The sequence below is a fragment of the Pimephales promelas genome, chromosome 15 (assembly GCF_988280905.1).
Source record: "Pimephales promelas chromosome 15, fPimPro1.hap1.1, whole genome shotgun sequence".
Classification (NCBI taxonomy): domain Eukaryota; kingdom Metazoa; phylum Chordata; class Actinopteri; order Cypriniformes; family Leuciscidae; genus Pimephales; species Pimephales promelas.
The window spans coordinates 30,101,605-30,115,953 of record NC_142783.1 but is presented as its reverse complement, the minus strand read 5'-3'; positions in this window follow the sequence as shown (position 1 = coordinate 30,115,953).

Genomic DNA, 14,349 nt, shown 5'->3' with positions numbered 1-14,349 from the left:
TCAACCATCAACATGTCCATGTTTAGGGGCTCTGTAGAAAGCAATTTGAATTCTCTATCTGATCACACTTAAATTAAGGTGTAAATGCAATCTCTTGCGCTGATTCACCTTTTTGCCCTGCGCGGCTTTCCACCTAGTTGGGACAGTGGGCACACCTGAAGGCTGTAAAGTCTGTAAAGTTGACTTCAGTCTGGAGCTTTTTGCTGCAGATTAGTCACAAGCTTCGAGCATGAAAGGATGGCGGACCCTTTCAAGACCAAACTTTTTGTAGTGCGAACTTGGCTTAGTTGAGTAACTTTATATGCACTGCGCACAAGAGAAACAGTTCAAAATGTCATTAATGAATGTTGTTTCTTTGAAGAGGAAGCCACACAGAGATTCATTTCATTTGAAACTTCACATATCATAAATGTGAAAAGTTACACAATTCTAGTTTTAGTCATGCTCCATAATTCATCAATAGCGAGGCATCTTCTAAGAGCTTGAATAATGCATTCTTCTAGCATGGCACAGTGCACCATGATGTTTCTACTTTGTATCATGAATTATCCCGAACTAGAGCTGACTCTCTTTATTAAAAAGCTTGGGAAAAACGAACATCGAAATGCCTCCAGCGCAGGGTGAAACAGGTGAAATATTAATGCGAAGGTTATATATACACACACCATGAAAAAATCATTGGGGCCTAATGAAACCCTCCTTATGCTTTTTCTCTAATCACTTCAGACAAGCCAGACTATCCTCCTATCACACCGTTATTATTCATGTAAATGAATAATAACCTAACGTGTGGGAGCTTTGTGTGGGAGCTGTTCGTAGAGGAGCCAAATATTGACTGGAATACAATGCGGCTGCAACTATCAATAATGAAAATGTGCTGTAATGTTTTTTGATGATTGATTTGTTTTGTTCCTTTTCAATATGTAAAGACACAATATGTGGTATCCACTGTATCCTCAAGAAACCACTTGCACTGAATTATGCACATTCATTCTAACACTGGGAAGCGTGCAGGTTTGTGCTTGTGCCGGATAAGACATGTTAGAGCATGGATTTTATTGAAAGCATACCATTACAGATGCTCAGATACAGATACAGTCCATAACTGTGCATTCAAATATTTATGACATATATATTGCATAATGTGTACTCTTTGCTACATGACTTATCTTAGGAAACGGGGTATTTCAAATGTCCAATATTTACACTTGTCCCAGTATTAAACCTAAGTTCTTTCTAAGAACAGTTAATAAAAAGGTAATTGTAGCTATATTTTACAATTTGATACCACTTTTTGACCAATACATCGGTACATACATCGCTAATTTGCAACTTTATAACTTCCAATTGCAAATTTCATGTGTCATGTTGTGACTTCATACTGTATATCTCAAAGTATCCTTAAATCACACAATTGTTCCTTTTCCATAATTGTAACCTTATACTGTAACACAAACAACTTTCACATTTACAACTTTATATCTCCTATTTGTTAATTTTGGAACACTGTGCAACTATCACAGCATACATTTAAAGTTAATAGCATAACGTTACTCCTCTTGTGATTGTTACACAACAATCAATATACTGTTAACACAGTAAAAACAATAAATAATACGACATACAGTATACTTTACTGCAAAATGTAATTTTCTTTTTTTACATTCATGCATGTGTGTATGCAGACCTCTACTCCACAATTGCAACTTTTTAATATTTGCAATTATAACTTACATTGTGACTCTTGAAACTGGTTCTCCTAACTACAACTTTATAGCTCACAATGTGACGTTTGTCTCTATAAATCTTGCAATTGTAATTTTTTTGTGTCTTCATGCGGCATACTGGTGGTATAGAATGACGTGACTACGTAAAAAGTATTGTATTACATTCATCCCTCATTTTTGTTTCAAGGAGAGGACAATAGTGCGGGGCACCAATGACAAGCACAGTAATTCTCAATGGATCTCGGAGGATCTGATGGTAGAGAGAATGAGCTCCGGCCCATATGTGGAGGTTCAAGGTCAGTCCAGTGGGTGACTGTCTCAAGGCTGGGCTCCTATCATAATCCATTCCTTAGGAAAAAAAGGCGGTTTAATGCGATTTCAGCAACCAAGCTGGCAGCCAATTCCACCATCTGTCTTCATCAAATGACTTTGTCAGAGAGCACTGGAGCCGCGTGTTCCTTATCATCTTTTGCATTAGACTTAGCCAGAAGTAAAGCAATGACGCTTTGGCCTGTGTTTTTTTTGTTGCACTAGGTTTCTGTGAATCAATTTGACCTTGTCAGGCACAGTTGCCTGAAATGTTTAAAGATGTGTTGCAACGTCAGATTTGGAGCATCATGAGGTGGAAAATATTACAAAGAATATATATATATATATATTATATTTGCTGAGCCAGTGTCAGCTTCCTTTTTCTTCTGCTTAAAGCTGATGTAATTTTGTGTCTATTAACTTTTTGATAAATGGCACAGAAATGCCAGAGCTTCAGCCAGTAAGGGACAGCAGAGGAAAATAAATGATCATATGAAATTATAGTGACAAATGCATAAAAATTATAGCATTTTATATACTGTAGGGAGAGAGTGTTTTAAATGGGATCAACTATACAGTAATAACATTATGCCTGGGTCTGTATGATTTCAAGGCTTATACAACACTTAATATGAGGGTGAGAAATTGATGATGGAAATACCCATTTAACTAGAGTTGTTCTTAATGTTTGAGATATAAGCCGCCATATTTTAATGTTTAGAAAAAGGCTGTCCTAGATTGGAGTTGGTTCAACTACAAACAACCAGTGTGTATTCATACATATTTAAAATAATAAACTATGAAAAATGACATATTAAGTCACGATTATAAGATGAAGTGTCCAAATTATGACATAGAAAGTCATAACTATGAAATAAAAGTTGAAAAAGTATCATCCTTTCAATTTAGTATGCCATCATTTAAAATTTTATCACACAATATTGACTTGGCAATTATTACAGAGTATCTCATAATTAATATTTTTTATGATAGAATTATTTTTTATGCACAAAAAATGGGAACCTACAAAATGTCCTTCATGTGGTAACAACTAAATTAAGTGATTGTATTCAAATTTACATTATTGAATCAACTGAAATATATTAGGTTACACCAAAAAAAAAATTAGCGTAGCGTCAGTTCTGGAAAGTCACGTTAGTCAGCTGATCCACGTCTACCTATAGGAATATGACGCCTATCACTGTATACAGATATAAGCTCTTCCAGTATTATCAGCTGCTATCACGTTTCTCAGGATCTCATAACCCTCTCGCCAGTCAGTATGGCATTCTGATTCCCCTTGAATCAGAATAAATTCTCGAATTATGTTGTACGTTAAAATCTGGAATTAATAATATCTGCAATACATTCAAGTTTTTGCTGCTCTCCCTGCTCTTATCCATGCTAGGCTGCATGGGAGTTCCCGCCCAGAGCAGAACAATACCGCCAATCCTAACTGTAGGCAATAGCCAATCGTATATGACGATAGTGGTCCTGACAGAACTAAATTTAAGTGTAAGATCAGGTAGAAATAGCTCTTTAACATAATTGGAGTTTACCACTTTTAACAGTGTGTCATAATTATGATATACCAAAGCAAGATTTTGTTTCTTTAAGTGGTGGAAGTGAGCTTTGATAATAAACATGATGAGACGATACCCTAATTTTACTTACCAGTTTCTGAAAGGGTTTTGTTTGGTCTCAAAATTATGTCAAATTAGTTTTTAATATACATTTGCATTGCATACTAATGTGTTAATGTGCTCTGATCCATCAAGGGCCTTGACTGAATGACAACAATTTGCGTGTCATTATCAGCTCTTCTTGTAAATGTGTAGACAGAATAATGACCTTCATTCTCTTTAATCGAGGGGGTTGTGGCAACAGGGAGGGTCTGGGGTCAAAGATGAAGGCTTCAGATGGCGCTTCAGTCTTTGAAAGTTTGAGCGCGGTGCAGACAGACGTCGGAAGGTCACAACACCCACGCTAGTCAACTCACACTCAGTGCTGCAATTAATTGGCTCTGGGCTGCAGGAAAGCGTGACCAGAACACTGCCCTGTCTGCTGTTGTGCTGACATCCTTCTCACTTTCTTTCCTTCTGTCTGTCCATCACTGGAACATGTAAGGAAGGGACGTAATGCCTTTGATGCACAGCAGAAGGTAATCATGGTAATCATGCTTATACCAGTCACTAGTCTTCATGCTGTATAGTCTTGATGAGCCAGACGTGTGACTAGTGCAGGGATTTGGTGGGACTAAAAAAAATGGGATTTAGATCCCATTCCCCTTGGACCACAAAGAGATTCCATTGGCTTAGACACTGTTTTATCGGTGCCTAATTAGAAATAATAGAACATTGTTTTGCGTATTGACTTAATTATATTTAAAAAAAAAAAGTTAATGTTTTTTAAGTCATATATCACATATCATTTTACTGAATAAAAAATGGTCCAGTGAAATATTTTCCCATAGCCTACTAGCTTAGCATAATGATAACTGGCTAAGAAAAGCTATTTTCATCAGCTACAAGATGTCTTGATCAGAAAGTTTAGGACCCATTCATGTTTCATCATTACTGATTTTAGAAAAAGACACTGATGTATGATACATATATACACACTAGGGCTGGGGTAAACGATTATTAACTAAACGATTAGTTGGGCGATTATTTTATCGATTAGTCGACTAATCTAATGACTAATTGGACGACTAATATAAAGAATATTTTTTCTGCTGCTCAATTAATAAAAAAAACAATATCTCAAATAAATACTGGCATACTGAATCAAGATACTATAAGCTGGCTAACGTTAGTCTAATGTTATGTATTTGAACACACCATCATTATAACTCTACAACCGCCAAAACCGTGTTATTAAAATATTTTTTACAAACATTTTTTATCATAGAGAATGTTTAAATATTAATATCAGCTGAGGAGGGAAACGGAGGCGGAGTTAGTGGTGCGATCGGAGGCTTCTACTGCTGGAGATGAATCGGGAGAGGTTTGTGCACCTACTGATCAGAGCGCGTGCTGACACGGAGTAAAGCCTTGTTTATACTCGACACGTCCGCACGAGCGCGAATGTGCGCACGGCAAAAATGATGCGTTGGGTGCGCAAGACCAGAAAGACTGTGGCTGGCTGTGTGTATGCCTTTTTTGTAACAGCGCGCCCGGCGCCGCGTCCGGAAGCGACTTCAAGCCGAATCTGCCCGAGCTTGTACGTCTCACCACACCGGCACCCAGTTTGCGCATCTAAATTGCAATTTTCTTTTCTTTTCGGTTTGTTTACTGTGTGTGATTCATTTAATGGATAGCACATTCACTTCTAGTTGTCTTCGTCCTATTCTGCAATGTTTCGGTCTCTCACGTGTGTGTGTGGCAAGCTGAGCCGCCGGGAACATGCAAAAAATAAATAAATAAAGAAGCGTCGACGCAAAAATATGACGTCGACGCAATTTTGACGTCGAATAATCGACTTCATCGACGCGCCGCTACAGCACTAATACACACACATATACACTCGCCTAAAGGATTATAAGGAACACCATACTAATACTGTTTGACCCCCTTTCGCCTTCTGAACTGTCTTAATTCTACGTGGCATTGATTCAACAAGGTGCTGAAAGCATTCTTTGGAAATGTTGGTCCATATTGATAGGATAGATCTTGCAGTTGATGGAGGTTTGTGGGATGCACATCCAGGGCACGAAGCTCCCGTTCCACCACATCCCAAAGATGCTCTATTGGGTTGAGATCTGATGACTGTGGGGGCCATTTTAGTACAGTGAACTCATTGTCATGTTCAAGAAACCAATTTGAACTGATTCGAGCTTTGTGACATGGTGCATTATCCTGCTGGAAGTAGCCATTAGAGGATGGGTACATGGTGGCCATAAAGGGATGGACATGGTCAGAAACAATGTTCAGGTAGGCTGTAGCATTTAAATGATGCCCGATGGGCCTAAATTGTGCCAAGAGAACATCCCCCACACCATTACACCACCACCACCAGCCTGCACAGTGGTAACAAGGCATGATGGATCCATGTTCTCATTCAGTTTATGTCAATCTTCCATCTGAATGTCTCAAGACTCGAGACTCATCAGACCAGGCAACATTTTTCCAGTCTTCAACTGTCCAATTTTGGTGAGCTCTTGCAAATTGTAGCCTCTTTTTCCTACTTGTAGTGGAGATGAGGTCCTATGCTGTTGCAGCCCATCTGCAGCCATCTCTGCATGTGAACTCTTTCTTAGAAAAAAAAAAGAAAAACGTGCAAATTCCCTAATCCACTGATTAGTTCTTCTTCAAACTTAACTTGCCAATTTCTTCAAAATCTGGGAAATTTAGCTGGGCTCAAAACTGGGCATTTGTATGCTCGATAGCATTCCATCACATTGCAACTGTTAGGAAGGAGACAAAGGCTTTAGTCAGACCTGCACCATTGGCATCACGTTACAGGTCCTGAAGTACCTCCTCCCGGAATACAGTTAAGCACAGCGGGCAAAGATTTCCTCAGAAAGTACAGCTCAAGTGGAATAACTGTGATTCTCTCAGCCCAGAAGCTCTAGAAACAGGCATTGTAGAAGAACAATGAGCCACTAATTGAAATCAAAGTACATCATTCAGACAGAGGAATCTCCTGGTGTGAAAAATTTAAAAAATACCCAAAGCAGATTATGCAAAACTGCGCTCGTGCGGTTCATCTGAATGAACACGAGGTTGAAATGAATCAATGTGGCGGAATGGCTGCGCACAGTAGGGTTCATTATGAAAACTAGCGTGCGTAAAGCTTCCCGCAGTCTTGTTGCCCACTTCTGTCTACCCGTGACCCTTTGTTAAGGGAATATGGCCTTTAGAGCACGGGAACATATTCCAAGATGACATTCAAACTGTGTTAAAACACATTTCACAGTAGAAAGATATTGAAAAAGCAGCTCCTTTAAGCTCTCAAGAGGTCCGCGTTTCAGGAAATCATAGACACCACGAGCTTGTTAAAGGTTACTCGCAGAGTGCTAACACTGTAATCAGTAGGATGTGTTTTGATTTTATGAGGATGCCGTTTATCCTTCAAATCACCGGACTAATGGATGAAGCTGCTCACTTTAGTTTTTTTAGACACAAAATTTTATTAACTTTGTGAGTTTTTTGGTGAATTTGGTGAACAGCCTAAAGATTTGAGAGTGATTATGACCTCCATGAAGTTGGCACCCCATAAAATGAAATAATCCCCAGTATGTTTGTGATGGTTTGGCATTATTGAACGTCATTTGTAAAGCTGCTTGTTTTAATGGCACAAACCGAGCACAAATGAATGGCACCGGTTTGGAGTGATTTGAACGGCATGGGGTGGACAGCGACATCACACAACCAAAAAAAAAAAAAAGATGTTCAATAACTCAAACAATAAACCAGCACAATCGTTCCTTTTTGCGGCACAAATCAGCACAAACGATATTGCATAATTATGGGGATTATTCCATTTGATCCGTTTTTCCGTTTGCCAACTTAACTAAGGTATATGTTTAGAGCTAATACAGCAAATAAGACAAAGAATCAATATTTGTATGGATCACAGCTGTGCACTTCTAGTTGGATGAATCTCTTCAGAGGCATACTAATGCTAAATTGGCTCATTTGCGAGTGTGCAACGCAACCTCTAAATCCCTCCGACTTGTGTTTAACAGCAACATTGGAGAACATCTGTTGGTAGCATAATGGCAGGTCCTATGAGGTCTTTTGCAGAGAAAAATGTTAATTAAAACAGGGCAATTTACAGTGCAATCACAATTTAACTTGAAATTATTTGCTGCAGGAAATAGTGAGAAAAAATAAGCTGCTTTTTTACTTCAGATTACTGTCACTGTGGGACTCTCACATCTTATGGACTGATAATTCAAATATAACTGGCCTCTCATCTACTGCCTGCCAGTACCAGCAGGCTTCTTCTTTAATATCAAGCTATACACAAAATAACAAGAATCAGACTACTTTGCATGCACTGACACTTTTGTCTCCATCCAGGTCTAACAAATTGTTGTGGAATATCAGTGCCATTTAAAATTGTAATCTTATAATAACTCACTGTGTGTGTGTGGTCCGGCACTCTTAGAAGAAATGGTTCTATTTAGAACCAGAAATGGTTCCATCCCCCGCTTCATATATGGAACTCCAAAATGGTTCTATATAGAACCATTTTTTTTTTTTGGTAAAAGGTTTTATTGGCCAAGTACAGAACCCCAGGTTCTATATAGAACCCAGAGGAACTCTTTTTTAAGAGTCTATAGAACCTTTTAGGGGTTAAATACGTAGCGCTGATAGAACCCTTTAAGGTTTTATATTGAACATTTTCTTCTAAGAGTGTGGAAAACCCTACGTTATAGGGACAAAATGTCCCAACGAAAATGGCAATATCTAAAAACCTTGACCATGTAGTGAAATTTGTTGGTCCCCATGAGGAAAACAGCTTATAAATCTGTTTTTTTTTTAATATGTAACAATGCAGAAAGTTTTCTGTGATGGGTAAGTTTAGGGGTTAGGGTAGAATATTCAGTTTGTACAGTATAAAAACCATGTCTATGGAAAGTCCCCATAAACCATGAAAGCACAATGTGCGTGTGTGTGTACACGATTTATTCATTAATATGGCACTTGTCCACAGTGACTTCATAAAAAGCATGCCTCGTCTGATGTGCGTCTATCTACATGAAATGCAAGTCTGGCCGAATGAATTAGTAAAATGTAAAATTTCCAGTAGGGCTGAACGATTAATTGCATTTGCGATAAAATCGCGATATGATGAAACGCGATTTTGTAATCGCAAGAGCTGCGATTAAACTGGTCACGTGACACGCGAGAGAAAAAAGCAGTCTGCAAGATAAAGCATCAACTTGCCACGCTACGCAGTCTGGCGTCCAGAAAAGAACAGTTTATTGTGTTATTTATTCTCTCCTCTCAACAATCCTGGATCGATTCAGAGAATTTCAGAATCGAGTATGAGCTTAGTTTTTAAACACAGATGCGTGATGACACTGCGCATGCTTTAGATTTAGAAACGAACCGTGTTCTGAATCTGCTTGCTTCTATTTTCTCGCTCTCTCGCTCCCTCACTCACACACACACACACGACACCGCTCGAACCTTCCAAAACATAGTAACGTTATTTCATAAAGTTCGGGATTGAACCGAATTACAAGGACATTCGCGGGCTTCATTCATTGAACAGGTTTTGCCGCTTTGCTTGATGTTATAACGTTACACTTGCAGTGCGCGTTCTCTCCCGCGGGAATTTTCCTTACAAATGCTTCAGCATTATTTATGTCTTTTGGAATGCAGTTGGCTTATATATTAAAACCATGAAAATCACTGAGAAGGCTGCTTTCATTTTAAAATAATAACGCGTGCTTTGTGAAGAGCGCTCGTGCATGCGGCCGTGAGTGACTCATGGTTAAATGTACTTGCATGTCAAAATGCTTTTATGACGCGAAATTAATGTAAACACGGTCAGTTATATCTTAAACCAACAGGACAAACCACATTTACAATTTCAAAAGAGATATATGCATTAGTGTGAATGCAGCTTATCATATCTAAACTGAGGGGAAATCACTCCAACTCTTGAATGAAAAACATTCAGACAGCCTACTTTTAAATACTGAGACCACTCTTTGTTTATTGCTTGTAATGTTTTTTTTTTGTTTCTCTTTATTTACTAGCTTTTATATTTTGAAGCTATATTATTTTATATAGCCTATTTAAAATTTTTGACATGTAATTGGTTTAATTAAATGTTTTTGTAATATTTATTTTTTAAAGTATGTGTTTTTACACATGTAATTAAATACATATTTTAAGAGTTATTAAGATTAATTAATAAGAAAAAAGTAGATCGGATCATGAGCTATCTAAAGATTCCCATCCCTACTGTACAATGATTTATTGCTTGTCTTTGTCGACTAATACAGAAGGTAAATAACTTTTTTTTTAAATCGCATATTAAATCGCAATCGCAATATTGGTTAAAAAAATCGCAATTAGATTATTTTCCAAAATCGTTCAGCCCTAATTTCCAGGCCATTTTCTCCCACGTCGTATCAATGTGGTGGTCGTATCAATGGCAATTTCCCCATCTGGCTTCAGATGAGAGCGCATTTGTTGAGTCAATTATCAGGATGGTGGATTTCTACATGAAAAGAACATATTCAACACCTCTCTGCATGGTTTCGAGTGGGCCGGAAAGAACAAAACCTGTTCCAAATCTGCTAATAGGCTGGTAGCAAAGTAACAGCATGAATGAAGGGAAATAAGAGGGGTTAACTTTAAAACTGGAATATTAGGGGAGTAAGGTGATCTGAGTTCAGATGCAGTCCCTGAGAGGTGAAATATGCTAGAAAGATAGAGCATATTATTTGCATTTGGTTACAGGCTATTTTGATGCACCACTTCTTTTTGCTGCAGTGTTATGACTTGAAATGCATATGAACTGAACATGATTTCGAGCCTTTTTATCTTAACGTCGTCCAGGTCATATTTTACCTCACAATAAACAAATAAATGCAGATAATAAAGTTGTTTTTTAGGCAAATTAAAATTAATTGTCATGCTGATTAAGCTCACATTTTTATTATAATAATGCTAAAAAATCTCATTTTCATTAGTGTAAAAATTATAATAATAATGTATTTATTTGCAAAATGCATTAAAGGTCCTAAAATAGGCATTAAATCCAAAATATCATTTACTTTTTTTTTTCTCCACTGTTTTTATTGACCTGAACATGTTTTCTTGAGATTCACCTACATAACGTCATAATAAATTATTTATCTTTATCTTGTTTTTTTCTTTGTCTACAACCTCTCTACTCTCCCAGACATGTTTTGTCTTTCTATGGTGAATTGAAAAAATGAAACATCCATTTTCCTTCATTATTTGAATAAATACATTTAGCTTTTGTACGGAGCCGGTCATCCTTTCACAAAAGTCGATCCTACAATGAGTGTATTTCAGATGTGCGAGTAGTCTGTGTTATTTGTAATTTGTAATAGAAAAGCATTGCGATATTTAAATACAGACTTGTGTTCAAGAAGGTCTGCTGGAGAATCTTGTAGGTTTGCGATCCAGGCCTCATTGTTACACCAATTTCTAGCCTGCTGTTTTCCGAATAGAATGGAGTCATATTGAATGACAAATGGCCTCAGTCACAAAAGGAGGCCTTCATGGCCAGACACCGCTCTCCTCGAACCGTGACCAAACCGATAAAGCCTCCAGTGCTGTTTAGGCTTCTATATCAGGCCACAGCAGCAGTTAATTGTTTATCTTGAGCTAATTTGAAAATAATTACAAATCTGACCCACCAAGATAACAATGCATTAGCAGATGAATGCGAAGAGGATGATTAAATATGGGAACGAGGCTTTGGACATTAAAATATCAGTTGGGCTTCATAGTTGTAATGGCTGATCTCCTTCAGGTTAGATTATGCGCTGAATGGTGGAGATTATAAGAATCAGGTTATTTAATCAATTAACACCTGAAAAAGTTTGACAAAGAATTAAATGTTGATGTTAGCCAGGTTTTTTTCCCAGTCTTTCAAGGTTAATGGATAGTTCATCCAAAAATGAACGTTCTCTAATCATTTACATCATCACCCTCATGTTGTTCCAAACCAGTATGACTTTCTTTTCTGTTGGTAACCAAAGAGTTTCACTTCAAACTGAGATGATTTGTCCATACAATTCTATTGAATTCAAGCTGTTTGGTTTCTAACATCATCTTTCATGTTCCAAAGGAGAAATAAAGTCATACACATTTGGAATGACATGATGAGGGAAAGTAAATTATGACATTTAGTTTTAGTAGTCTATGGCACTTACAAACCATTGACAACCCTCAACGGAATGATGCATATGAACACTGAACCCGACTTCAGCTGAGCGATGACTTAACTGTTTATCATAGTATTGGTGATTTTCTAACAAAGAAGATCATACTCCATACTTTTTGATATTGTTGTTTGGGTTTAAGTGTGTGAGGGGGGCCCTTGGAGTCTGAGGGCCCTGGGAATGTGTTTATTTGGCCCGGTTGCTCTTACACAGCTTGTGTTTTGATCAAGTTGTATCACTCCCCTGGAAAACAAAGTTTTGGTTTACAAGATACCAAGCTGACAAACAAACTGTGATTAGATGTTTTGACACTTTTCTGTCTTATATTCTGGCTCGTTCAGCAGGTTTCAGTAGATGCTATTCGTTCAGTCAGTTCTCAGGGGTGTTCTGAGGCAAAGCCTCACACAGTACAATTGGGAAAAGGTTGACTTTGACCCTGTAGATCTCATCAAAACCACAATGTTTGCATGAACAACCCGGAGCTTACCACTAGACTACTACAAGTGCAGTTCTAATCAGCAGTCTTTCCCAAACAAAACAATATCATGTCACGACTGGACTTCTGGAACAAGGAAGTCATTTATCTAGGCGCTCTATTTATTGCCCCCTAGTTCATCCAAAAACTAACATCCTGACATTTGTTTCTAAACCTGCATACTGTAATTTTTTTTTAGTCCATACAGTTACATTAGTCCACACACTATCTTAAGTTACTGTATACAATAGCTTTGTGTGAGGAACTACTTGGGAAAAACAAACAAAAAAAAAAACAAATGCACACAGGCTTGGAATGACAATAATGACATAATTTTCATTTTTTAGTGAATTATCCCAATTTATATATACTGTATATTTGTTAACGTTAGTAAAAAAAAACAGCTTTTCAGCTTGTTCATGTTAGTTCATAGTGCATTAACTAATGCTAACAAGATTTTAATAAAGTATTAGTAAATGTTGAAATTAACATTACAATGAAAAAATGCTTTATAAGTGCAGTCAATTATTAGTTAATGTTAACTAATGTTAACAAATGAACCTTATTGTAAAGTGTTACTCTATGCTGTATTAGCGTATTAGTCTATTAGTGCATACTAAAATCTCAAACTGTTTAATTTAGCTGCTTTGTGGAAGATATGTGACGATGGAAATTTCTCCTCTGTTGTTTTAAACTTCTAAGTTTACTTATTATTTGAGTGCACCACTGAGAAATTGCCATACTTTAATCATTTATGAATCATGCTCTTTTGAATTTGACTCCCAGAGACCCTGATGATGATGAATAAAAATTATAGTAATTTCTAAATTAACCTATTATCCTTTCCCATTTCTTTAACACATTCTTCTTGCCTAACTGTTCTAGCTGTAATACAATGTGCTTTTCAAAGAAAGTCGTCTGCCATATTTGCAATGCCTCGGGCAGCTATATCGGGCATCCAAAACCAATCTCAAAAACTGCTTGGCGAACTCACATTTAAATAACATCTTTCAACCCTCTCAGAAAAAAAAGGTACTAAAGCTGACACTGGGGCAGTATTAAACTAAACTAAAGTGTATTAGTACCTAAATGGTACATATTACTGCCCCAGTGACAGCTTTTATAACTTGATGAGTGAAATCAACAAAATCTGACGTGAACTGTCCCATAAATACTGTTTATTGCAAAATAGCATTAAAAAATATCAACTGGAGTTTCTAACAGCAGCTAGATTTGACCCAATGACTTCACCAGTTGGTGATTGGCTCTTTTTGATGAGCCGTTGCACTTTTTACCAATCATAAGTTAAATGAGTGCACCGTCTTTGTATATCTAAAGTCTTGTTAAAGTTGCTCTTATCTTTTGGTATGCATTCTAATGATATTTGACCCCAACAAACATGAATTGTAAAATATTTCATTATTTTATTGAGTTAATTTGTAAGATTTTCATGCTTAAATTTCACAATTTTTACTCTGCCCCAGAGCTTAGACATTTGAATATCTCTGCTCAAAACTATCACATATGCATCAAATGATACTGGAATTGTTTTTCATGAAGCTGAAACTGTGTGAGTTCTCTGAGCTGTCTGAATTTGCTTCATTCAAACCAGGTGTAACTATTATGCGAAGATTGAGTGAGACCTCCTGAATTGTAGTGAGTGTTTTCATACTCTGCCAGTACAGAGAAGAGACTTGAGCCCACAAGAGCCAGAGAGACACGCTGAGGCGCTAAGCCTGAATTGAAGATGGCAGCTCAGCCAGATTTGATGAGAAGCAGACGGTTTGGATGACATTAGGACAGATGAGTTGAGGCACGAACACACACACACACACACACACTCTGCAGGATCGGGCAAGCCCTCAGCTGGGACACTGCCCTGGGCAAACAAAATAAAAATGTATACTTTTTTCTTCTGCTTTCATGGAAACACTATGTGTGAAACAGCTTGGACA